This window comes from Equus przewalskii, chromosome 28 (assembly GCF_037783145.1).
Source record: "Equus przewalskii isolate Varuska chromosome 28, EquPr2, whole genome shotgun sequence".
NCBI classification, from domain to species: Eukaryota; Metazoa; Chordata; class Mammalia; order Perissodactyla; family Equidae; genus Equus; species Equus przewalskii.
In genome coordinates, this window is record NC_091858.1 from 29,924,278 (window position 1) to 29,948,652 (window position 24,375).

General features: G+C 36.5%; 1 long non-coding RNA gene across 3 annotated transcripts in view; it reads right to left on the reverse strand.

Moving 5' to 3' along the window:
• Positions 1-16,461, reverse strand: part of LOC139080068 (uncharacterized) — a 36,648-nt gene extending 20,187 nt beyond the window's left edge. The window contains exon 1 of one of the 3 annotated variants that reach the window (XR_011534216.1): positions 16,268-16,461. This is a non-coding gene — a long non-coding RNA (uncharacterized lncRNA). The remainder of the gene's footprint in view (positions 1-16,267) is intronic. The other 2 variants (XR_011534218.1, XR_011534217.1) reach the window with 2 other exon arrangements.
• Positions 16,462-24,375: the final 7,914 nt, after the last annotated feature.

Here is a 24,375-nt window from a genome sequence, read left to right on the forward strand (position 1 = left end):
AAAATATTTCTTGTCATTTAATGTTTCTCTGGAGAAGTATTAGTCCACCCTTAATTTTCCTCTTCCATGTCACATTTTGTCCTGCAAGGATGACTAATGACACTTTCATTCCTAAAGTTTGGTAAGGGAGCCAGAAATCTATGTGGACTAAGCTACTGCATTTTAACCCTCTTGAAAGATATCTTACTGCTTTCAAAAAACTAGAAAGCTAGAGACTGCATTGTTCAAATTTGCTATCACCCACTCAACGGATTCATCGTATGGGAGTTTTGGAAAAGGAACATAGTATCAAGAGAACTTGTCCCTTGATACTAATTCTTACCTTGTTTAAAGGCTGTAATAACCACACCTGAGGTAGTTACCCTTCTCTTAGATAACAAATATCCTAATGGCCCTACCCCTACTAACTTTCATTGTCTTCAGTCCTTACATGCCATAGAAGGTTGTAATACTTAGAATATATGCTTTACTGCCACAATAAAGAGACATAAAAATAAAATGAGCGTATTTCTTTCTCAGATATGGTCAAAACATGAGTGATATTTGCTGGCAGGGTGGTTCTGCTCCAACATGTTTTTTGGGGTTTTTGTTTTTGTTTTTGTTTTGTGAGGAATATTGTCCCTGAGCTAACATCTGTGCTAATCCTCCTCTATTTTGTATGTGGGATGCCACCACAGGGTGACTTGATGAACAGTGTGTGTGTCCATGCCCGAGATCCGAACCTGCAAACCCTGAGCCATCAAAGCGAAGTGCACAAGCTCAAGCACTATGCCGCCAGGCTGGCCCCACCAATCTTCCTCTTTTTGTTTTAGAAAGACTGGCCCTGAACTAACATCTGTTACCAATCTACCCCTCCCCCACCTTTTTTTTAGTGAGGAAGAGTGGCCTTGAACTAATATCTATGCCAGTCTTCCTCTATTTTGTATGTGGGACACCAACCCAGCATGGCTTGATGAGCAGTGCATAGGTCCCTGCCTGGGAGCTGAAGCCACAGACCCCAGGCCACCAAAGCAGAGTGTGTGAACTTAACCACTATGGCACTGGGATGGCCCCTCCAACATGTTTTTTAAAGGAGCTCCTTAGATTCTTTTTACCTTATTTTTCTACTAACTCATGAAAAATATCTTTCATGTGATAGAATCTAACTCAGCTCCATATCTTGGATCCTGCTTCAAAGAAGTACAAAGAAGAAGAATTGAGAGGAAAACTTTTTTTAAGCAAATGACACAAAATTTTCTCATATTACTTCTGATCATATTCAGCTGTTGATAACTTGTCACACATCCCAGCTAGCTACAAGAGAGGCTGTGGGATATATTGCCTAATTGGGCAGCTCTGTGCTCAGTGAAAACTGGAACTACAGATCTAAGAGGAGAATAACAGTTAGCCAAGGGGACAAAAATATCACACCCAGATGAGAATGCTCACACAGAAGTAGGATTACAAAATTTTTACTAATGTATATCAGCAGAAATATGGAGAATATGGGGCCAGCCCAGTGGTGTAGTGGTTATCTTTGTGTGCTCCACTTTAGTGACCCAGGGTTTGTGAATTCAGATCCTGGGCGCAGACCTACACACCACTCATCAAGCCATGCTGTGGCGGCATCCCACATACAAAATAGAGGAAGATTGGCACAGATGTTAGCTCAGGGACAATCTTCCTCACCAAAAAAAATGCAAACAAACAAAATGGAAAATATATGTTATAATGAATTTAAATACAGCAGTGCAGAGAGAAAGGAATACGATTTGAGATCTGGCTAAACTTCTCAAGGTTACAGGTAGAATGACAAGGGTTCGTGGGTAGAATGATGAGGGATTCTAGTTTCAGTGTGCTAGTTCAAGCAGACAATAGTAATTCAAACAGGTTGCACAATTGGTTGAGCAAAATCTGAACAGAACTGTAACCTGAATGAAGTTGAGGTGAAAGAAGTCCCTTGGCATGATATAAAAGAATGGATCCAAAGATATAGGAATATTGGAATGTTGGAGTGCATTGAAAACTGTGCTACTGACACACCTACACTCTGGGTCCCTTGAAGAGGACTCTCCTTTCCCATTGTATTGAGAAGCTAATCCACGAGGATGGAGTGGGAGAATCCTTACAAATTTCCTGATGGCTATCCTCTGTAGCCAAGATATCAAGTGGATAATTATTCCTTGAAATGGGCTACCTGACTTCAAAGAAAATGATGAAATCTTGGGGGATAGAAGCCAAATTAAAAAAATTTATCTGGCATAGACAAGATAGGCATGATTACCATAATAGACAGCAATACTGGAGTGAAAAACAAGTATTTTGACCACTGCAAGAAATAGGTAGCTAACTAAGACCCTTCTTGAGCTGAATAATGAAGGTCAAGATCGAGACACACAGGCCTGTGTTGAACCACCAAGATAATCGTAGCTGCTCCCCTCATTTCCAGACCCAAGCCTTTAACAAGCCAGCACCTCTCAAATAAAACAGCTTGCTAAAATTCCTCACCACCACAGGTGCACACCATGTAACTTCTTCCTAGCCTTCCTCAAAAGTGTGTAGGGCGATTTATTAAAACTATTGTACCCTGAAAAATGGAAAACCTACATCTTTTTAGCTTAATGATCCAAGGCTCTGAAGTAATGTTCTTTTTAGGAGACACAGAACACTGCCATGTTTTCTATAGTCACTGACTGGCTTATCCTGGTCAAGTGATAAATTAGATGGACTTTGAGTCCAAGCTGGTCTCGTGGTGAGCCAGGTACACTGATGTGCCCATTTGTTGTTATTTCCTGAGTGTTTCTTTGTAGTGGAAATTCCCAGCAATCAGTAGATTATCTATTACTGGCTCCCAGACTCTCTGGCCTCTAAATGTCTGGGCCCAAACAGGATTCCAGACTCTACCCTGAAATAGGGGGTTTGTTTTACCTGTTTTCTTCTTTCCTTTCTTCCTCCGACTATGATGAGGCTTTACCTAAGTCTTTGAGCTTATAAGGTCTGCTGTCTTTCCTCCGGGGATTTAAGACTCTATTACTGGGGGAGCCTCCCCGGAAGTGTTCCTGCCATTGCAGCAATTCCCTTCCTCCACCCTGGCACCACCAGCGGACGTGTCCTCTGTGCCCTGTGCCCCACGCGTTCTCATGAGCATGCGGGAAAAGTCCACGGAGAGGAGAAGGCAAAATGGTTTGAATGTCCCACATTTTCTTGTTTTCTGCCATCCTTATACTTTCTTGCATATAATTAGGAACGTTAAATAATTCTCAGTTCTTTCTAACATTTACCTATTTTGCATAAGGTTGTTGACTTAATAATCTAGTCTGCTGGTTATGGTTGATTAATAGTGGATTGTGACTGAAACAGATAAAGCATACACCTCACTCAAGGTCGATGAGTTGACTTTTGAGGAGAGGATGGTCCATTTTTATTTGTAAGTGTTGTCACAGCAATATGTCAGCAGGCAAGTGCTGCTGCTGCTCTTTTTCAAAGTTAATTACGGGAAGACTTTTATGTGTATATACTGTATAGTCAAAGCAATATGCTGTGGCAGATACTCAAATCAACGCCATTGCCCACTCTTTGCAGCATGCCCTATTTACATTGGCAATGAAAACAAGATTTCCATAGCATTTGGACTTCGTGCATGGCATAGCTTCCAGCAAAGTGACTGACCAGATAGTTGGTAGGCAAAGGTTTCCTCAGGAAGAAGCCACGTTTCTACTAATTCCCTGGCCTCCAATGAACAGCATGGCCAGGTACAATGGACTCCCAGTGCCTGCTTCCCAGCTTTTTTTAATGTCTCTGTACAATGTATAGGAAATCTACATTGCTGGTACAGGTAACCCTTATTAGTAGATGTGCAACAATCCTGGAGACAGCAGTTGTATCTTTTGCTTCCTGAATCATCGCTGTATCAGAATAGGCTGGCTTATCTTGTTGTAATAGTAACACCAAAATAACAGTGGCTTAAAAATGAGAACCAGGAACAATGTGTCTTGTTTCTACTATAGATCTATCAAGGATTAATATGGAGTGATTTCCTCATGATAGCCACTCCTGGATCTGCTCTAGTAGACGCTCCCCGATCTCAAACATTCCTGCTGCAGTAGGACGAGGACACACGAATTATGGAGGTTTTCCCATCAGCCATGAAAGAGTAGGGGCCATTTCTGTTCATAAATAATTATAATATTTTCATCTATCTTTATTTTCTCAAATTGCTTATGAAGAGTGGTGTGGAGTTGGGATATTTCTTTTCTTGGTCACCACTTTTCAATGTTTATTAAACAAATTGTGCTACTTTAATCATTTGATTTCTGCTGCCTGAGTGTGTGTGTGTGTGTGTGTGTGTGTGTGTGTGTGGTTACTTCTTGCTATTTGTAAGGTATTGAGGAAAGGAGATTCAATAATACAGGCTCACTCTATCATCTCTACCCAGAAATGTTTTCTCTTCAAAATGTCCTGAATCAATACATTCCACAATATACACTCCATTTTGGTCAACAAATCAAGTGTTATTCACTTTCCAAATCTTTGCTACTCTAAATAATACTACAAAAATAACTTTATATCAATTTTCAGTTATTTTCTTAATATTAACTCCCCCAAATTTAATCGCATGTTACTCAGGTTGTTGTAAAAGTGACCATGTTATTGTACAGACAGTCTATGTACAACCACACTACCATAAATACAATTATCAGTTTCCACTCACTCTCAGTATCACTGACTACTTTGTTCTTTCCAATTTTTAATCATTTTCTTAAAATTTTAATTAACTTGGATCATTTTGCATTCTTTTGCTACTGAATTTAAATATTTTATATGTTTTTTATACATCCATTTTTCCATTTTGGTGAGTTGCCTCTTCATGTCCTTTGTTTGTTGTTTTTTTTTTTAAGTAACAATTTTATTGATTAAACTATCTTTTTAGCCAGCCCTGTGGTCTAGTGGTTAAGATTTGGTGCTTTCACCATCGCAGCCCAGGTTTGTTTCCCAGCCAGGGAACCACACTACCCATTCATCCTCTGTCATACAGTGTTGGCTGCATGTTGCTGTGATGCTGAAAGCTATGCCATTGGTATTTCAAATACCAGTAGGGTGACCCATGGTGGACAGGTTTCAGCAGAGCTTCCAGACTCAGTGAGACTAGGAAGAAGGACCTGGTCACCCACTTCTGAAAAATTGGCCATTAAAACCCTATGAATAGCAATGGAGCATTGTCTGATACAGCACTGGAAGGGGAGAGGATGGCGCAAAAACACCAGGCAGGGTTCCACTCTGTTGTGTACAGGGGCTCTAGGAGTCAGAATCCACTTGACGGCACTAACAACAACCTAACTCTTTAGACACTTACAATAGAATATTCGGTGGTCAAATAGGTTCAAAGTGTTTTTCTTAGCTTGAGCTTTATATTTAATATTTTGTCATTGTTTTCTTATACAGATTTAATGTTTGTTAGAAAATCCCATGAATTTTTAGTTTTTACATTTTGCTTTTGTTTTGCTACCTGAATGAACATCATTCTTCACTCTGTTATATTAACATAACCAAAAGCTGTTCTTCTAATTATTTCATTGTTTTTTTCCTTGGTTAATACTTCTGAAATGTCTATTATTTGACTCTACCCATTATAAATAATGTTTTTCTTGATGATTGATACGTAATTTAATACCACTCATTCATTCTCACTTTCTTTTTTCACATGTCATGCTACAACTACCACATTTTAAAATTCTGAAAATTTGCTGATACTTTATCTTTCAATGATCTATCTATTCTATGCAATTTTAATAATTTGGGAGACAACTACTCTTTCAATTATATTATCTAATTTTTCTTAGCTAATTTTAATACTATATTAGGTAAATATCTATATTTTTTCTCAGAATTCTATCCAAAAATCATAGTTTTTTTCATTGAAAATATATCAAATTAATGATTTAATTTTGAGAGAATTGATGATTATGTAATTTTGAATTTATTCATCCAAAATTTTTATTGACCCTCAGTAAAGATCTCTTGTCTTTTTCGAAAAATACTGTTCCTGAATATTTCAGTCTATTTTTCACATTATATTGATCTTTGCTAGTGTTAATGGATTCTCTTTTTAAAAAATATACTTTCTAACTGTAAATTATTGATTGCTGCCTATTGATTTGTATCCAGAAATCTTGCTAAGTGGTCTTAGTAATTTTGCCAGATTTGTAGATGATTTGTTTGTTTTCCAGGTAAACAAGTGTCATCTGAAAATACAGAATATTTTGTTACTTTCTCTCAATTATTTATTATGTCATCTCACTACGTTCAGCAAAAATTATGCAAAGCAATGCAAATTGAAATAGTAAATTGTAATTGTATATTTTTTTTCCTGACTTTAATGAGGATGTATTTCGTGTTACATTCTTAAGTGGGATTTTGGCTTTATATTTCATATAAATATTGTTATAAAGTTAGGGAGTTATCTTTTTTCCTATCATAAAGGTTTTCTTAAATAATAATGGATATTGAAATTTTAAATGCCCTTTTCAATACTTAGAGGATGTAACTAAGCTTATTCTTCTTTGCCATGTTAACAGAGTTAAATAAATAGATTTCTTAACGTTCAATGATCTTTATACCTCTGGAAAAATGCCAACTTGTTCAAGGTCTATTTTTTTAATAGCTTTTGTTTGATTTGGTTTGACTTTTCTAACATTCAGTGCGAAATTTTTGACATATGCACAAATAAGATTAGTCTTTTATTTGCTCTTTGAGAGCTGTCTTTGAAAGATTTGGGGATTCAGTTATTTCAAATGGGTCAAATGATTGGGAATATTTTATCCCTTATTAATTCTTTTAAAATAGTTTAAATAGCTAGGGAATCATGGGTCTTTTGACCCTTTGATACATCTTACCTATAAAACCAACGTAATTTTTATAGATGAGTTTTGAGGAATTGTTCCCAAAATATTTACAAGGGTTTCTTCGATTGGCTCTTTTGTTCCCATGATCATTTTTCAACCACTCTCCTCATAGTAGAGAGGGATGATTTTTTTGAATCCCCTCACTTTCTGTTTGTTTATCTGTCTTACTAAAGAACTTAAGACCTTAAACCAGGAGGTTAGTTAGTATAAGTTTATGATAATACGTTCAGTCTGACATAAAACAATGGAACCCAATGGATCATGGTTAGTCTATAGAAGTGAGTATTTGCTCAACATGGTTTCTTCCCTATACTGATGAAGCAGTGAGTCCAGTTTGGCCTTACAACCACAGCTGGTCCTTTGAAAGGTTCCGTCCTGCACTGTTATGCCCGCCAAACTCCACCTCTCCGATCATGTGGATGTGAGGTCTTCTAGTATATCCGTTTACTCAAATTAGCAGTCAGAGTCATGAATAACGGCCGGCCTAAACTTTTCTGTGTCTTGCATTTATCTCATCTCCACTCCTGAAGGATGGTGTGATTCTGACAAGACCTGTTTCCCTGACATTATGCAGCCTTTTTCAGTAAATCTGAATTTCCAAGTCACGGAGTGAACACATCTTTTTATCCAGTATCACCTATTTTAAAGTCAGAAGAAATTTATTCAAGCTTCTGAAGAGTGGATGGCCTGCTACTTTAATTTCCATTGCTGGGACAGCTATTCACTATTTTTATAGTTGTGTGGTCATTTTAATGCCAGTCTGGATTAGTAGATGTAGATGCTTATTGTTAAAATGTATTGCATTGAATACCAGGAAACCTAGTATAAGAGAGATGTTAACAAATTCTAGTAAATTCAAAAGAAGGTAACTTACGCAGTCAAAAAGTGTGTAAACCCATATATAATGTGAAAAAAGGAAGGATTTAGCTCTGCTTAGAAGAGTTAGAAAGAAAGTGTTAAATATATTCATACATCTCAACATTTCTTTTTTTTAAAAAATATTAGACTTAGCATAACAAAATTAAGACCAAGGGAAGAAAGTGACCAGAGGCAGATTTAATTTTGATAAAAGAAAAATATTTCTGACAATTATAACTGTCCAATAGTAGGATTCATTTCATCTTTAATGCAGTGATTTCTCTGTTACTAAGACATTTCTAGCAGAAATTGGATGACCACCTGCCAGAAGAAAGATTCTGTGTGGGGAAGTATTCCCAATGCCCCTTCACTAATTTATTGTTCAGGCTCAAATTTCAAGTTATACAATGTTACAGAAAAAAGAAATTCCTTTGTTATAAATATTGAGGATCCAAATTCATTCCTTGCTTGCCTTCAGTCTTACTATTTGTACAGAGACAGGGTAAAATGGCACATTTTACTTAGTCTACCTGTAGATTTATATCATTTTATATTTATGTGTCATCATTTCATAAATTATTTTTTCTTATATTTTGCAACCAAATGGCTCAAAATTAGTTGCTGGTAAATGAGAATCTGCAGTGTGTGGTGAATAAGATGTGCCTCCTTTTCTGGGTTTGAAAAGCAGATCTATACAAAATTCAAAACCAAATGGTAACCTTTTCTTCTTCCCTCAAACTTTAGACTATTGAATCTTGAATGGGATGGGTTGTGGTTCATATATTATTCATCTACTATATATTTATCAAGCATCCACCATGTGGCAGACCTTGTTTTAGATGTTGGGGATACAACAGTGAACAAAACCATGTAAAAGCTCTTCTCTGATGAGCTTCTATTCTAATTGGGGAGGTGGAGACCAACAACAGACATACAAACAGACCAGTACAATGTACACGTGTTGGTGATAAATGTGCGAGGGTACTATAAATCAGAGAAGGAGAATGATGGGGCGTACTCTTTTGGAAGTGCAGTCTGAAAGGGTGCAATTCAAGCCTCTAATGCATAAGGCAAGGAAACAAGTTATGGAGGTATCTATGGTAAGAGTTTTTCAAGGTCCTGAAGGCATAACATCTTGAGGTATCAAAGAGACAGAAGACAACAAGCAAAGAGGAGAGTGGAAGGAGACGAGATCAGAGAGGAGGGCAGGTCCTTTAGGCACCACAAGCTCTGTTAAGGACTTTACACTTTATTGAGTGACATAGGAAGTCTTTGTGGATATCAGCAGTGGAGATGCAATATCCAGCTTCAATAGACTGGGATTTAGCTTCACTCTGCATTGTTCGGAACAGCCTTCATGAGGGCAAACGCTGACTCAGAAAAATATCTTAGGATGAGAGCGCATAATCCAGGCCAGAGAGATGGTGGTTGGGACCAGGATGCTAATAGTGGAGATCTGAGGAACGTGCAGATGCTGGATAAATTTTAAGGTACATTCGACAGGATTTGCTGATTAAATGGATGTCAGGATTGAAATTATTCCCGGTATTTTTACCAAAGCTGTTGAAGGAATATAGTTAAAGTTTACTGAGGTGGAGGACACTGGAATAGGAGAACATTGGAGAGGTACCTATGAGGGTTCCATTTTGGATATGTTAACAAATATGAGTAAAGCAGCATGATGAAGACCAGGGCTGTCTAACCAGAATATCTGGGTTAAAATTCAAGTTCTGCCATTCGCCAGATGATGCTTTGAGAAAATTCCTTACTTTCTCTCTCTGCTTCAGTTTCCTCATATGTAGAAAGGTGAAAATCACAGTACCTACCCAATAGCATTGTTGCGGGACTATGTGCCTAAAAACACGGAAAGTAGGGTCTGGCCCAGTGGTGCAGCAGTTAAGTTCTCATGTTCCGCTTTGGCGGGCCATGGTTCGCTGGTTCAGATCCCAGGTGCAGACATATGCACTGCTTATCAAGCCATGCTGCGGCAGGCATCCCACATATAAAGTAGAAGAAGATGGGCATGGATGTTAGCTCACGGCCAGTCAGCAAAAAGTCAGGCCTCCTCAGCAAAAAGAGGAGGATCAGTGGTAGATGCTAGCTCAGGGCTAATCTTCCTCAAAAAAAAAAAAAAAATCCGCAGAAAGTGCTTGGCAGAGTGCCTTGTACATAAGGAACATTCTATAAGAGTTGTTACTGCATACAAGTGGAGATATTGAGTACACAGCTGGATATACAAATCTGAATTCAGGAACTGTTACAGCCAGAAATAATATTTAGAGAGCGCTATGTTCTGAATGTTTGTGTCCCTAAAATTCATATGTTGAAATCCTAACACTCATAGGTGATGGTATTGAGAGGTGAGGCCTTTGGGAGTTGCTTAGGTCGTGAGGGTAGAGTCCTCATGAATGGGATTAATTCTCTTATAAAAGAGACCACACAGAGCTCCCTTCCTCCTTGTCCCATATGAGGTCACAGCTAAAAGCTGCCAGCTATGAACCATGAAGAGGGCCCTCACCAAACCCTTGTGGCAACCTGATATCAGATTTCCAGGCTCCAAAACTACAGGAAATAAATTTCTATTGTTTAAAACCTACCTAGTCTTCAACATTCTGTTACAGCAGCCCAAATGGACTAAGACAGAGGAAATTATCAACCACCTACATATTATATTGAAGGTCATGGAATAGCATGAAAATACCTATGGAGTAAGTGTAGAAGGAGGGAAAACAAAGCTTAAGGAAAGTCAAGAATATTAAGAGGACCCAAAAAGGAGACTGATAAGAAGCTTCCAGTGGATTGGAAGAGGAAGAGAGAGAGAGAGTAAAATTTTGGAATATGGGTGAGAAATGTGTTTCAAGAGGCAGGAAGTGATCAATTGTGTCAAATAATGCTAAGAATTTGAGTAACCTGAAGGTTGAAATGACCATTCGGTTTCAGGAAATTCTACGTCACTGGTAGTTTTGTCAGAATGGTTTCTAGAGGTGACGAGGATAAAAAGGATTAGAGTAGGTTTTAGGGAAAATCGGAGAGCAAGTGGGGCCAGTGAGTTCAGAGACTCTTGAGATGTTTTGCTCTAAGTAGGAGAAGAAAAACAGGGCAATGTCTGGCCAGTATGTAAATCTGAGAGAAGGTTTCAGTTTTTATTTTAAAGATGGTAGATTATCTCAATATCTATCTATCATCTTAGCCACCTATATGTATAGGTTTACATAGGTTTACGTATGTTATGCTATGGGAACTCATCACAGGAGAGTGGGAAATTTATGTTGCAGGAGACAGAGGTACCAACTCAGAAGCCAGGGCCTTGGAGAGGAGAAAGGAAATGGAATCTGTTAGATTGTTCAACATATGTGACAGAAGAAAACACAGAGCCTAAATGCCCAGTTTGCATATAGGTTAATTTCTAACGTTGGGAGGCTATGGATGTTCTGTTCTGATTATTTCTCTTTCTTAGTAGAAGAATCACGGTCATCACCTGAGAATGAGAAGGGGTGACAATGTTTGGGCAGTTTAAGGAAAAAAGAGAAGGTACGAAATAGTCACCTGCAAAAGCAGAAGACAGAATTTTCTAAGAAAACATACTACTATACAAAACAGCTGTGGTGCTCATTTTCAGTTTGTCTTTGCGAATAAAGCAAACCAGTCAACTAAGTTATGTTTCTTCCCAATGTCTATCACAGTATAAGCAGAGAGCTGGATTTTAAAACACAGATGAGGAACCTCCAGGGAGAGTAGAAATGGAGAGGGAAAGATAAAAGGGATGGATTGTCTAAGAAAACGTGGGAAGCTGGAATCATATGTCACATTCAATGGTTTATTATTCACTTGTTGAAAAGGCTTTACAGTATTTCAAATCACTATCTATTATTGTTAATTCTGCTTACAGCCAAGTGCTAGAAATGACGAAAGAATATATATTGGCATTTTGTTACTAAGATAAATTACATTTTTTGTTATGAGATATAATTGAAAATAGGTTGCATAACTTGTTCTCAGAAATATACATCAAGTAAAATCAAGAAATACGTTGTCTAGGTATTTGAAAACTGATGTATGAGTAGGTTTTATATATGTTAAAACTACAGCTGGTGTTTGAGGATATAAGCGTTAGTGTAGAACCCAAGTGCATTTTTTCTAACAGACACATGATCTTTGGAAGTTGTTTAACTTTGAATTGCTCATATTGTTAATGAAGAGGTTGGGACTAGATGATCATGAAGTGCACACAGGTCAAATTTCCGACAACATCTAGTTTCAGAAAGGCCCACCTTTGGGATGGTGAGATGGAAATCTCTTAGGCCCTAACTCAGTAAAAAAATGTCCAGTAAACCTATTAATTTTTTTTCTAGAAATGTTGAAACTCTGGGGAGAGAGAAGAAAATTGTGAATGACCCGTTTGACAGTCAGTGCAAATGTTCTCATGTTTTAAGGCAGGCTACAGAAGAAACTCTGACCCTTAAAAGAATTCTTTATTGCCCACTCCCCTGGAGTTAGGCCTAGGTGAAATAATGGTGGAATGTAGACACAATGTCGTTCCTTCTCCCTAATATTTCTCTGCAGCCTAATCTCGAACTATAATTAGTTGAAGAGGGTCTGCGTTTAAGTTAATATGGTAAGCAATCAGTAGGAGCAAGGCAGTTCTTGAAATCTTGTTCCTAAGCACATTTTTCTTTTTTATTATTTTTAACTTATGATAATATAAATCACCCTGTTTTATATAACAATTATTTATGAATGCAATTTATATAGATTATATATGGCATAATGATACACATACACACATGGTGCACTTTATCTCATTCACTATTTATCCCAATTTTGGGAAATGAGTCACATGGCTCAGATGCTACTGGAACTTGACCCAATGGTCATTCTCTGTAATTATTCAACCACTGGAATATTGTTATTTAGAAATAAAAAAAAATTTAAAATTTAGGAATGCACCATTTCAATTCAAACTATTTTAGTGATTTCAAATTTCACGGCCATAAATGTTTGATAGATTTCAGTCTTCTCAAAGACAGAAACAATTTCGTATTCTACCTTTCAACTGCCATAAACAATCTAGAAAGGTAATAGCCTGTCAATAAAAAATCATAAATATTTCTAAATACATTATCATTACCTGTTTCTCTTTCAACAAAAATTTGTTTCTGAAATTTATATCTTTTGATAGCATTTTTTAATTTTATTTATAAAATACAGTGCATGACTTGACAAGTAAACTACATTATACATGCTGCAAGCAACTTTGGAAACTTTACTAAGAAGCAATGCAAGCTGTCAGACATTTCAGTAATTGAATTTCTCTGAGAACTGCCTTGGTTTGTCAGCTCTAACTTTACTGTCAAAAGAAAATAAAGTCACTAGGGAATTCATCTGAGATAACACCAGGGGTATTTTGATAATACCAAGGCAAGAACACTGTTTTCTCAGAAGCTCTTTGCACTAGGTTACCCCTACCTAGTGTGGGTAGGTTCATCTGAGCCTGGAGTCTCTATTATTTGATGCTGAGGTCTGAGATTAACTAATGATCTGTCAAATGGCAGTACATAAGCCTTTCTTCCGGTATTAGGATGCGCACGATCATTGCTTAAAATGCCCAATATACCCTTTGTCAATTACTTCGTAAGTGCAATTTATCTTTTACTGCTTCCGTACTTGGATTGCTTGTAAAATGTTTAGTGGTTAATTAACCTGGAAGGAAGTCCAACTTATGAAAAAACAGTAGAAGGGGGAAAAAATGCCATAAAATTAATGGCTTATTCTCTGGTTCTTATTTGATGGAGCAATGTTAATCAGATCCCTTTAGAAATTTACCTTTGACTACCATTCAGCCTTGTCTATAATAAGCTTCGCTTCAGAAATTTTCCACCGTGGGTTTTCCCCTTTGGCCTGTGCTTTTCTCCAAAGGACTTGAATGTATTAAGAAGAGATTGACAGCTCTCCTAACAACTGCAGATTGTGCTAACATGAAAAGGAAATATAGGTCTTGAGATCTTTCTGTTTTGAGTTCTGAAATATCAAACATGAACACTTATCCATGAAATGAAACCAACACTCGTTATTATGTATGAGTAGATTGACCTTGAGTTTTCCTTAATCAGTTAGAGGAAAATCTATAGAAACTCATAAAACTACATATATAGCAATATTAGTAAACTATTCTTATAGTCGTGGAGATATCAAATTGAAGAACTTCAATACAAAATACCATACCAGCATATAAACTACTCATTGCTATTCAGTTTTACTTTCATGTCTAAGAGTACTAGAAAGTTCTTAAATTAACAAAATGGTTTCATATATTTTTCGCTGTATTCTAAAAGAGGGAAATATGGTTTTTGCTATGCACACATTAGTGAAGTCGATTTATACAATGTTTTTTAGCATAAATATAAAGAAATTCTTAAATTATGGTCTGTAGCAGACATTTAGACAGTCATTAACCGCTTCTTCTGATATGAGAACGGTTATATGAAGACCATATAACTAAATTCACTTTACGGAAATGTTTTCAAATTGTGATTTTTTCCTACCCTAGTTCAGTTGGCTGTTCATATTGAGTAACTTGGAGTTGAGACAGGGCCCTTTCCTGCTGTGGCAGGCATGGTACTGCTCTCCTCCTCCTAATTTTAGCTCCCTCAGTCCACTAAGGATCTGCTTTATTTTTTTTATAACCCCAAAATATGAGGATGTGCTCTAGGGGGTTCAGATAAATCCAGTACATCTTTCTTCTTAGGTTTGTGAGAAGGCATAATTTTCAGATTGCCTTGAAAGGAACATTAACGCAGAAACTTTGTTTTATTAAGCAGGTAGAGTTCTATATTAAGTTAATTTAATCTTGTAAAAAAGCTATGCATCTGTTATAAATCCAAGAGGTTTGTAAATTTGTTTGATTGTTCCTTCTGCTGTGGGTGAATCTTCATGTCTTCAGTTGGGCAGCTACTATTTAGCACTTAGACCACTTCTTTCATGTCACGTAGCCATCGGATATCTCAAATCTCATAGAGTCAAACATATTGGAGAATGCATTAGTACCATTTAGCACATTTGTGTGAAATAAGTTTCATCTTTTTATCAAACTCCAAGTAGTACATTGCTATCAGTATTCATCAAGTGTTGAATCTGATGGCTTTATAATGACAACAGGATAAAATTCTAGCAAGATTTATATCCTTAATTTAAAGAGAAGACATTTCTGATTAAAGTACTATTTCATATCAGAAGAAATAATAGATGACTATTAAGGCATATGTATGCTTTATAGGTCCACCGTAAAATTTTAAAAGTAAGTAATAAAATGTAGCACATTATTAATTTGGGTTTCAAAATGGAATTTAAATTGCCCTTTGTCTGTTTCATATAGTGATGCAAGCTGAAAAAATCAAGATAATTATTTGGATAAATGTCAACATTCTACGTGTGTGTATAACAGCAATGATAGAATAATGCTCTTATTTTCTGATTATAAGGACCGTAAATCCTTTGTGTTAATTTTTTAAAATAAATTAGAAGATAAAATCCACCCATAACTTCATTCAGAGAGAGATTTCGATATGTGCGTGTATAATTTTAAATTCTACATAATGCAAATAAATCTTACTTTCCACATAGTTTTGGATCTTCCACCTTTTTTTTAGTTCAAATTTAAGAGAAAAGTAAGTTTTAAAACTTATTATTTGACTCTTTGGTGTTGGTCCAAGGAGAATTCTTTGGAGGATTAAAATAGCAGAGCAGTGCTGTTTGGATATATTTCTTTGGCCATTTAGGATCCTCCCCAGCAGAGAGCTCAGCGGAGTCTCCTTCAGTTTGTTGAGACGCGCTCCCCTGCATTAGGACTTTACCGCTAAACTAAAAGGCCTGAGCCTTCAGGTTGTTGGGACTTTGACCTCTACCTGGTATCTATTCAGGTTCATCACAAAGAGACCTTATGTGCTGATGGCCCAGGCTGAGGATGCAGCTGCTGGAACACCTGAGTTGTTTATGGAACCCATAACTCAGAGAGCACTGCTTGCTCCTCTGTGCAGAGGTTAGCCCTAGATTTATGCTGTTTGCCGTTGAAATTTTATCGCTTTATCCATTCTTAGTTTGCATATTCAGCTAATGTACTTTATTACTTGATCTCACTTATAAATATTGAAAAAAGAGGTACTTAACCCTCAAAATGACTGGAGAAAGCAGAATCACTTGGCTCCTTCCGTAGCACATACCTATTTCTTCTTTCTTCATCTTGGGTGAATTCTTTGATGGTAAAATCAGCCTCCAAAAATATCAGGAATCTATTAAGCTGTACGGTGCAGCGTGACCAAAAATCTTCCCCTGAAAATCAGCAAGCGGGAGGAGGCGACAGGAAGGGGAAATTCTAGGCAATTATATACATGATTGTACATACTTTTTACAGTAGTCTTACAGGTGTGTAATATCATTATTCTCATTAACAGATGGTAAAAATGAGGCTTAGAAGTTGCCCATAGTTACAGTTCTAGCAAATAATAATGCCAGGATTAAAATCCAACCCTTACCTGCCATCAGTAGTACAGCTTTCAACTCCCAGCACACATTATCTCCTTACCCATGAACAGTCCAGTCTCATTATGAAGCATGCAGCAGCTAATGTTGTAGTGAGCAGTCCATATCAATGCAAAATAAATAGGGACGAAGTCCCATCCAGTGAGGAAAACTTCACTGTAAACAACAGCGTCTAACTTTTGTAAATAGCCAAGCAGTTCCGAATCAGCCAATTCCTTCTTGGAAGGTAAACAACAGAGGGTCCAAAATCAGTGTCCTGGATTCCTGGATGCCAGAATGCAGCAACTGACCTGTCTGCAAACTGAGTGAGCTGGTGAATTAGTAGAAAGAGAGAGGCTTTAGAATCAATGTGGAATGGGTTTTAACCTTGCACAGGCTCTTATTGGCCTGTGGAGAATTAATTTCTCCGAAGGGATTTAGACATTTATAAGATAAAATAAAATTTATCTTTCATACTTATAAAGAAAAAACGTAATAAAGCACAGAATAGATATTTAATAATCGATAGTTATTATTACTGATAAATTATTATTATTTACTTTCAAATTAAGTGAATCTTTGGAAGATCTTTATTCCATTTTACATGGAATTTAAGTGGAAATTGACCAGAGCTTGAATTATTTCTAAGAGATTATTTAGGAAAATATATATATATTTAGGAATAATGCAATAACATTGCAATAATGCAATATTGCATTAATGCAATGACGTATACATATATATATATATAAAAGTAAAAGAGCATAAAATTGCACATAAAAAATTAGGGCTTTGAGTGAAGTCTGATGCATCATCAGCTCTATTTAAAATCTACCTTAGCCTCCAGAGTCTGCCATATTGAAAATTCTTCCCCATATGTAGACTCTAAGTCCGCATTAACTGAGAAGCGTCACTTACAAAAGATTTTCTTCCCAAATCTTCTATTTTCTCACTAAAATCCAACCCCACTTTCCCCGTCATGGTGTTATACTATGTATGCCCTTCATTCAACCTTGAATTTCTCCTTCCTCAAGTGATCATCTGTCAAAAGGTCCTAATCTTTCTTACCAAAGCAATCATCACACTAGCTACACTTCATTATCTGGACTGGGGCATCCAATATTTTACTGGTACTCTAACCACACAGCAATTAACTCTGCGTGAGATTTTCAGGGAAGATGTTTTGCACACAGAAAATATTTGAGCATTGTCTTTAACAACATTTGGGAATTTTCTGGAAAACCAAAGAATATGCATACACATGGAGGGAAAATGTGGAAAAGCTAAGGCAACAAGTGATTCAATAGTTTCCATATTGTTGGTATTTAACTAATGGGCAGGTAGAATTAGGGTTTGAGACTGGAGACAGAATTAGATGTTGTTACGTGTCTTGTATGCTAGGCTAAAGACCTTAGACATAGGCTGGGGGAAATACGTCCAAGGGTTTTCCTCAGTAAGTAGTGATAAATGATTATGTCTTAAAAAGATCTCTAACGCCAAGAGGAGCATACATTGAAAAGAAGTGAGGTGAAAAGACAAGACGGTCAGTTTTGGGTAACTACAATTGAAGTTTCAATGTGGACTGTATAAGTGGGATAAAAGGGAAGAACTATCATAAACATATTTTTAAGAGAGAAACTTGGAGTAGCTTGGATGTTGATTAGAAGTGGACAATGAGGGAGAGGGAAATTTAGGAAACTAAATTATATTTGTCTTGCTTCTGTCTTGAGGATCTAACTGGATGAGGGTTCCAGCAAATGATATATGGAATTTGAAAAAAATTTTGCAGTTTTGGAGGTAGAAGTTTTCAGGGAGACACTCTGAGGTTCGTGTATGATGGAGATATTTGTCCGCAGTATGTGTTCTCAACTGGACACATTTCAAAATGATCTAAAATTGAGTTAGAAAATTCTGGCCCACCTCTCTGTATTACTCTGTGGAGAACATAAATTATACTTCTCAATCTCTACTGTAAAATGCTTGTGCTACTATTTCAGGAATCCAGAATTCCTATGCTCTTGGCTCGTATCAAAGAAGTTAAACTTGAAGTTATTTTTCTTCATCCAAAGGATGAAACTGATATTCAGGAAAGATAACCCAAGCTCAGGGCTCTCCTGTCTGTCACTTCTCAAATTAGTGTAAACTCTACCATTTTATCGAGTTGGATTATCAAAATGCCTACCTGACTGGCTCAAACTTCTGCAGAAATTTCTGCAGAAATGCCTTCATTGCATTATTTTTGATGTTATGCCCTTGGCTTTTATTAAGGGGAGATTCAATAAGTGGACATATGAAGAATGCTTCCAGCTTTGCAGATAAGCTGCCGTTGAAGACGTTGTCTGTCACCCTGTTCTTTGTCATTCATATAAGAACCCAGGGAACACATTACCTTTAGAATTTAGTATTGGAAAACTGATTTTCTTAAAAAGCAGTTTTGATACTTAGGTCAGACAATAGAAAGTATGTAACTCAATTTAGTTTTGCCCAAATTCTCAGAGTTAGAATTTGTGAACAAAAGTAATAACTACATTTAGTTTAAATTTAGGAAAAGCCCCAAACCTATACACATCTATTTTATATAGTTCTTATTATTCCAGCTTTAAGATCATTCTAAAGTATATATTCTCTTCTATATATATATAAAGTAAATATTTCCAATTTTTCTGAAAGTGTGTGGGTTCTAAATAATAAATAAATTATTAAAAATTCCCTAACCATCTATTTGCTTAGAAGTGATCACACTTATATTTTTATTTCAATATTTTCTACCTCAGCCTTCAAGAAAGAAATATCATAATTTGTAGGAAGTGTATTGAAATTCTTCCCCTTCAAAATTTTGATGTTGAGGGAGTTTTAATTTTTCCTTGATTACAACAGATATCTTCCCATTAGGAGTCTACTCTGCTTTCATCAGTTTCTCTATAATAAAGGGAGATACAATATCTTTTTTAAAGAGCTCTGTATGATGATATCATAGATTTTCATACTACCTAAATATATCTATATATAAGACTACCATGTATATATTTTGTTTCCATTACACTTATTCTTAGACTACACATATGTTTGTGCTTTCATCTTTCCCATACAGTTCTAATTCTTTCACTTTGCCTATGAAACTCAAAGTAATTGAGTGTTTGTAGTTCAGATTTGTGGTAGCATTTTAATCTGTCTGACTCTTCCAGAGTCTTTGGAAGTCTTCCTTTTGGGCCCTAAGTTATAGAAAAGTGCTAAGCAAGAATATTTGGGAGATGGGGTTTGTTCTACAAATGATGCCACTAATAATCAAAGAGGAGGCAATTACATAGAAGACAATGCAAAAATGTAAGTTTTAACAAGAAATTAAAGAGGTCTTAGAATGATACATTAGTCTGCCAGGGCTGCCCTAACTAAAAACGACCACAGAGTGGGTGCCTTAAACAACGGAAATTTATTTCCTCACATTTGTGGAAGCTGGAAGTCCAAGATTAAGGTACTATCAGGATTGGTTTCTAGGGAATTCTCTCCTCCTGGCTTGTAGATGGCCGCATTCTTGCTGTATCCTCATGTGGTCTCTTCTCTGTGCATGCAAGGAGAATGTGAGAGACAGAGAGGTCTCAATCTCTGGTGTCTCTTCCTCTTATAAGGACACCCGTCCTACTGGATTAGGGCCCCACCTTTCTCACCTCATTTATGTTTTATTACCTCCCTAAAGGTCCTTGACTCCAAATACAGTTACACTTAGGGTAAAAGCTTCAAGATATGAACTTTGGAGGTACATAATACAGTCCATAACAAATGGTAAAATGAGAGAAAACAGAATAAGTACAACCCAACCTTGGAGTCTTGAATTTCACGCCCACTCTATGTTGTCTAACTCTGAGACGGAAGGTTGCAGACAGCAGAGGATAATGCCTAATAAGGGAGCTCAGTCAGCATTGTTTTCTTTTCCCATGTTTTGAACACCTGATTTCTACCTGCCTTTCCATTTTGATTCCAAATATTCTTTGGGGATTGATCATGGATGCAAACATTTCCATCATATTTATACTAAAATTTGTGTATAACATTTTCACTGAAAATATGTATGCCCCCAATAAAATTAAGCCAATTTCACTTTCGTTCTACTTTTTTAATAGCAGATTTACATGTTTTCAGTTTATTCCATGGTGATTTGATCGATTAATTTTCATCAGGATGAATTACTTTTGTGTAAATTTCAAATATTTGATTTCTTAATTGTTTCTTTAGAGCATATCAACTTTTACAAAATATTACTCTTGCCAGAAACTCTTGTAAGTTTCCCTGGGTGCCTTATTTCAACCAAGTAGTTTCTGTGGGTTATGTATAGGTTAAATCCTCCCATTAATTTTCAGTCAATAAAAATTTTAATGTGTGTCTTTCAACCACTACTATTTTGCTATTGATTTTATTTGTACCAAATCTAGTTTATTCCTAATTTTAAATTTGCATATTTCAGTGTTACCAAAAAGATATATTTCAGTTAGTTGTTCTATTTGTAGAATTTATTATTTACCCTGAGTTTTCCAGCAGAGCAAAAAAAGGGTGAAAGCTGATTTTTAACCTTAACAAAACTAAGGTTGTTGTTTCAAATTCCAAAATACCAAAGTGAATGATAACACATAAAATTTCCCATAATTTAACAAATAGAAGTGTGTGGCTATTTTACTGTTTATAAGCAAGCTAATTTGACAAGCTTTTAGAAAGTAATTTTCTGTGTCTATTTAAAATAAAAGTGAACAAACATTATGATCTAGCAATTTGATTTCTATGAATCTTTCTAAAATTATAAGTAGGTAAAAATGTACATGCAATATTATCTTTAATAGCACAAATGCAGAAGCAACTTAAATGTCTATCATGCTTAAGAGAGAAAATAAATTTGTGCAGTTCGTACACTGAAATTATATCCATCCATTAAGAGAATAAGAGAGATACAGATGAGTAACTCCTGAATAGGATAAAATTTCAGTTATGCAGGATGAGTAAGTTCTAGAGATCTGCTGTACAACGCTGTGTCTCTAGTCAACAGTGACATATTGCACACAGACTTCTGTCAAGAGGGTAGATCTTGTGTTAAGTGCTCTAACCACAATAATTTTTTTTGAAGAGATGTAGATGGAACATCTTAGAAAGTTAATCTCGATATGTTAAACTTGTTTTGGTGGAAGTATGATGGTTACTCTTATTTTTCCAATGAAAACTAGAAATAAATACAAAGATGAATATCTATTTTCAAAGTTTTGGATTCAGAGTCATGGGGAGTCATTAAGATGTTCAAGTATTTCAGTAAAAATGGTGGCACTGAACTTCCCTGTAATCATTAAGTGTGACTTTGCCACTTGTTTTGGTAAATGACGTGTGAATGAAAGTGACTTGCATTACTCCTGTATAGAACCTTAACATTCAGTGCATCGTTCACTGTAATGCCCTTCTTCTGCCTCTGCGATTGTACAAACACAAATATGGAACCGACCTCTGCAGGAGAAGAGTTGACTTGCAATAGACATACAGCATGACAGAAAGATAAACCTGTGATCTTAAGTCCCTGAGATTTGGGGATTAATTTTTACTTACAGTATAAACCAGCTTATTCCCACTGATATTGATCTTAACAATATTAAATATACTCTTACCCAACTGGGCTTATAACAGATTTGTAGCTACTTTGCAAGGTTTCTGTCTCCTCTTGTTTCCTTAACTCTAAGTGGTGAATATCTTTACCAGCACACAAGAACACTTTCTTGTCAATTGGCTTTACTAGACCAATGAAATTAACATTTTATTATTACTTTTCTGGTTGGTTTATTCTAGATTTGATATAAGCTCTTCTCTCAGTCCTTATTCATTTAATTGGCAGGAGTATGATGACAAATATCCTTTGTATCTCTGATACTTTAACCCATCAATGTCAGTCATCAGTGTGACCCTTCTCTGGGACATTCTGTGACTTTTTGATATTCCAAAGTACTATAATAATCGACCTAAATGTATGAATGCATCAGACAACATTATTGTCATTCTTTCTAGATGTAGGAGTGACAAGTTGCCCATCTAGTTCCCAGTTTAGCATAAGTCATAGTTTTATCAATAGGTAAAGTAATAGAAATATGGGCGGTAAAGCAAAATGCATATCAACAACAGTCTCTCCCAAATGATTCTATATGGAAGATCTTTGTTGTTGTTTCTAAGACAGGACATGTAACCACTTACCTAGTACCATCCTGAGAGGTCCCTCGAGCCTCAGGGCAAAAGTCGGTAGAATCCTTAGTCTTTCAGTAAATCTTTGTCTTTCCAGATCCAAAACTTTTTTGTGATGACAGATAAGTGACCAGGTCATGGTTCCCAGTCAGGAGGGTCCCCCTCAAGCTGGACGCTAGGAAATTCAGAGGGGCCATAAGACATATTAATTGCTTTCATTTCAGCCTTACATATATTTTCCTACAAAACACCCTACCAAACAACTTTGTAATCCTTTCATTTACACATTGATTCATTCTGTAAGCATTTTTGATCATTACTGCAAACCAAGAACTAAGCTAGGTGAGGCGACTTCAATCAGAATGGAATAGAACTGATCTTCAGGAGCCTATCCTCTACTGAAAAAGACAAAAATGCAAACCAATAAATACAATTAAGGGTTATGCGTAATGTGATAGAAGTGTGAATGGAGCCCAGGAATGGCAAGGAGCAACTGAGAACACAAATTCTGGTTTGCTTCCCTATGGTAAGTCGTGTTTGTAGACTATGGAAAACCCAGTGGCAGAATATTCTGGGAGCCAGCAAGAGACAGAAATGTGATTGATCTCTTCCACTCGTTCTAATTCAAATATGGCATTAAACACTAACTGCCTAAAATCAGAAATTGGCAGAGATAGGAAGAGATGACAAATTCAAACGAAGATTCAGTCTGGTAGCTATGACAGGCTGTGGGAAGAGACACACTCAACCCATTGCAAGACTTAAAGAGATACAGTTGTGACAGCTGACAACCAGGAATCAGTGGTACTGTCGTCACAGGAGCAGTTTTGGAGTGTTATTAATGTATTTAAAATTAGGCTGATTCTAATTCTTGAAAAAGCCAGTAGGCTGTAGCCTTGGGAAAGAGATCTTTAAGCGTCATAGGCTTCAAGCCAGGTAAAACAAAACAGTGAAGATGGGAAAACAGTTCAACAACAATCACTACCTTATCCAGCCTTTCTTCTCCCTGCCTACTATAGAATAATTTAGTTATTTTGCTCATCCCCACTTCAAAGAAGATGCTGCCTTCCCAACCCAGTTTTTGGAGGGATTTCATAACAAAGAACAGGAGGAAAGGATGAAGAGTACAATGGCTAGGACTAGGGAAAAAATGTTTAAAGTATTGCTGTGGTCCGTTTATCTCCTTTGTGCTCTTCAAGGAAACAAGTAAAGAACTCGAGTTGTTTGACGCTGCTTTCCGTTTGTCGAGATACACATCTCTGATACCACATTGCTCTAACGCTAGGATTTATAAGTGTCATCCTCACCGTAGTAGCAACTAATATTTATTTAATGTCTAGTATGTTCTAGTTCTTCATATCGTTTTATTATAAAGCCACCATCATAATAATAACTAACACTTATATAACACCTAAGTGCCAGCCATGATTCTAAGCACTTTGCATCTGTTGATCTATTTAATTCTCACAACAGCTCTCTGAGTGTGATGCCATTATTTTACCCGTAAAGAAACTGTGGCATTAAAAGATTAATTATCTAGGGTCATATAACTGGTAAGTGGATTCACACTCAGTCTGAACATAGAGGAATGTTCTCGCCCAGTGTGTAACAATGCCTATCAAAAAGAAAAAGTCATCCAAGACAAGCATTATTAATGGTCTAGTGTTCAAGGAAGAAAATGGAATAAGCACACCCTGAAAGACTGACTGAACTCACCAGGAATAAGGAATGCTGAGATGTCATCCTGGTGATGTATTGAAATGTGGCAGGGGGACATAGGAACCCAAACCCATGTGAATGGTAAAATTTGCTTTTGATTTTAAAATTGTCCTTCCAAGACACAGACTCTTCTGCTTAATCTTCCATTAAGCTGCAGGCAACTGTTTGATCAGTTACTTTTACTGATTAGAGTCTTATCTGA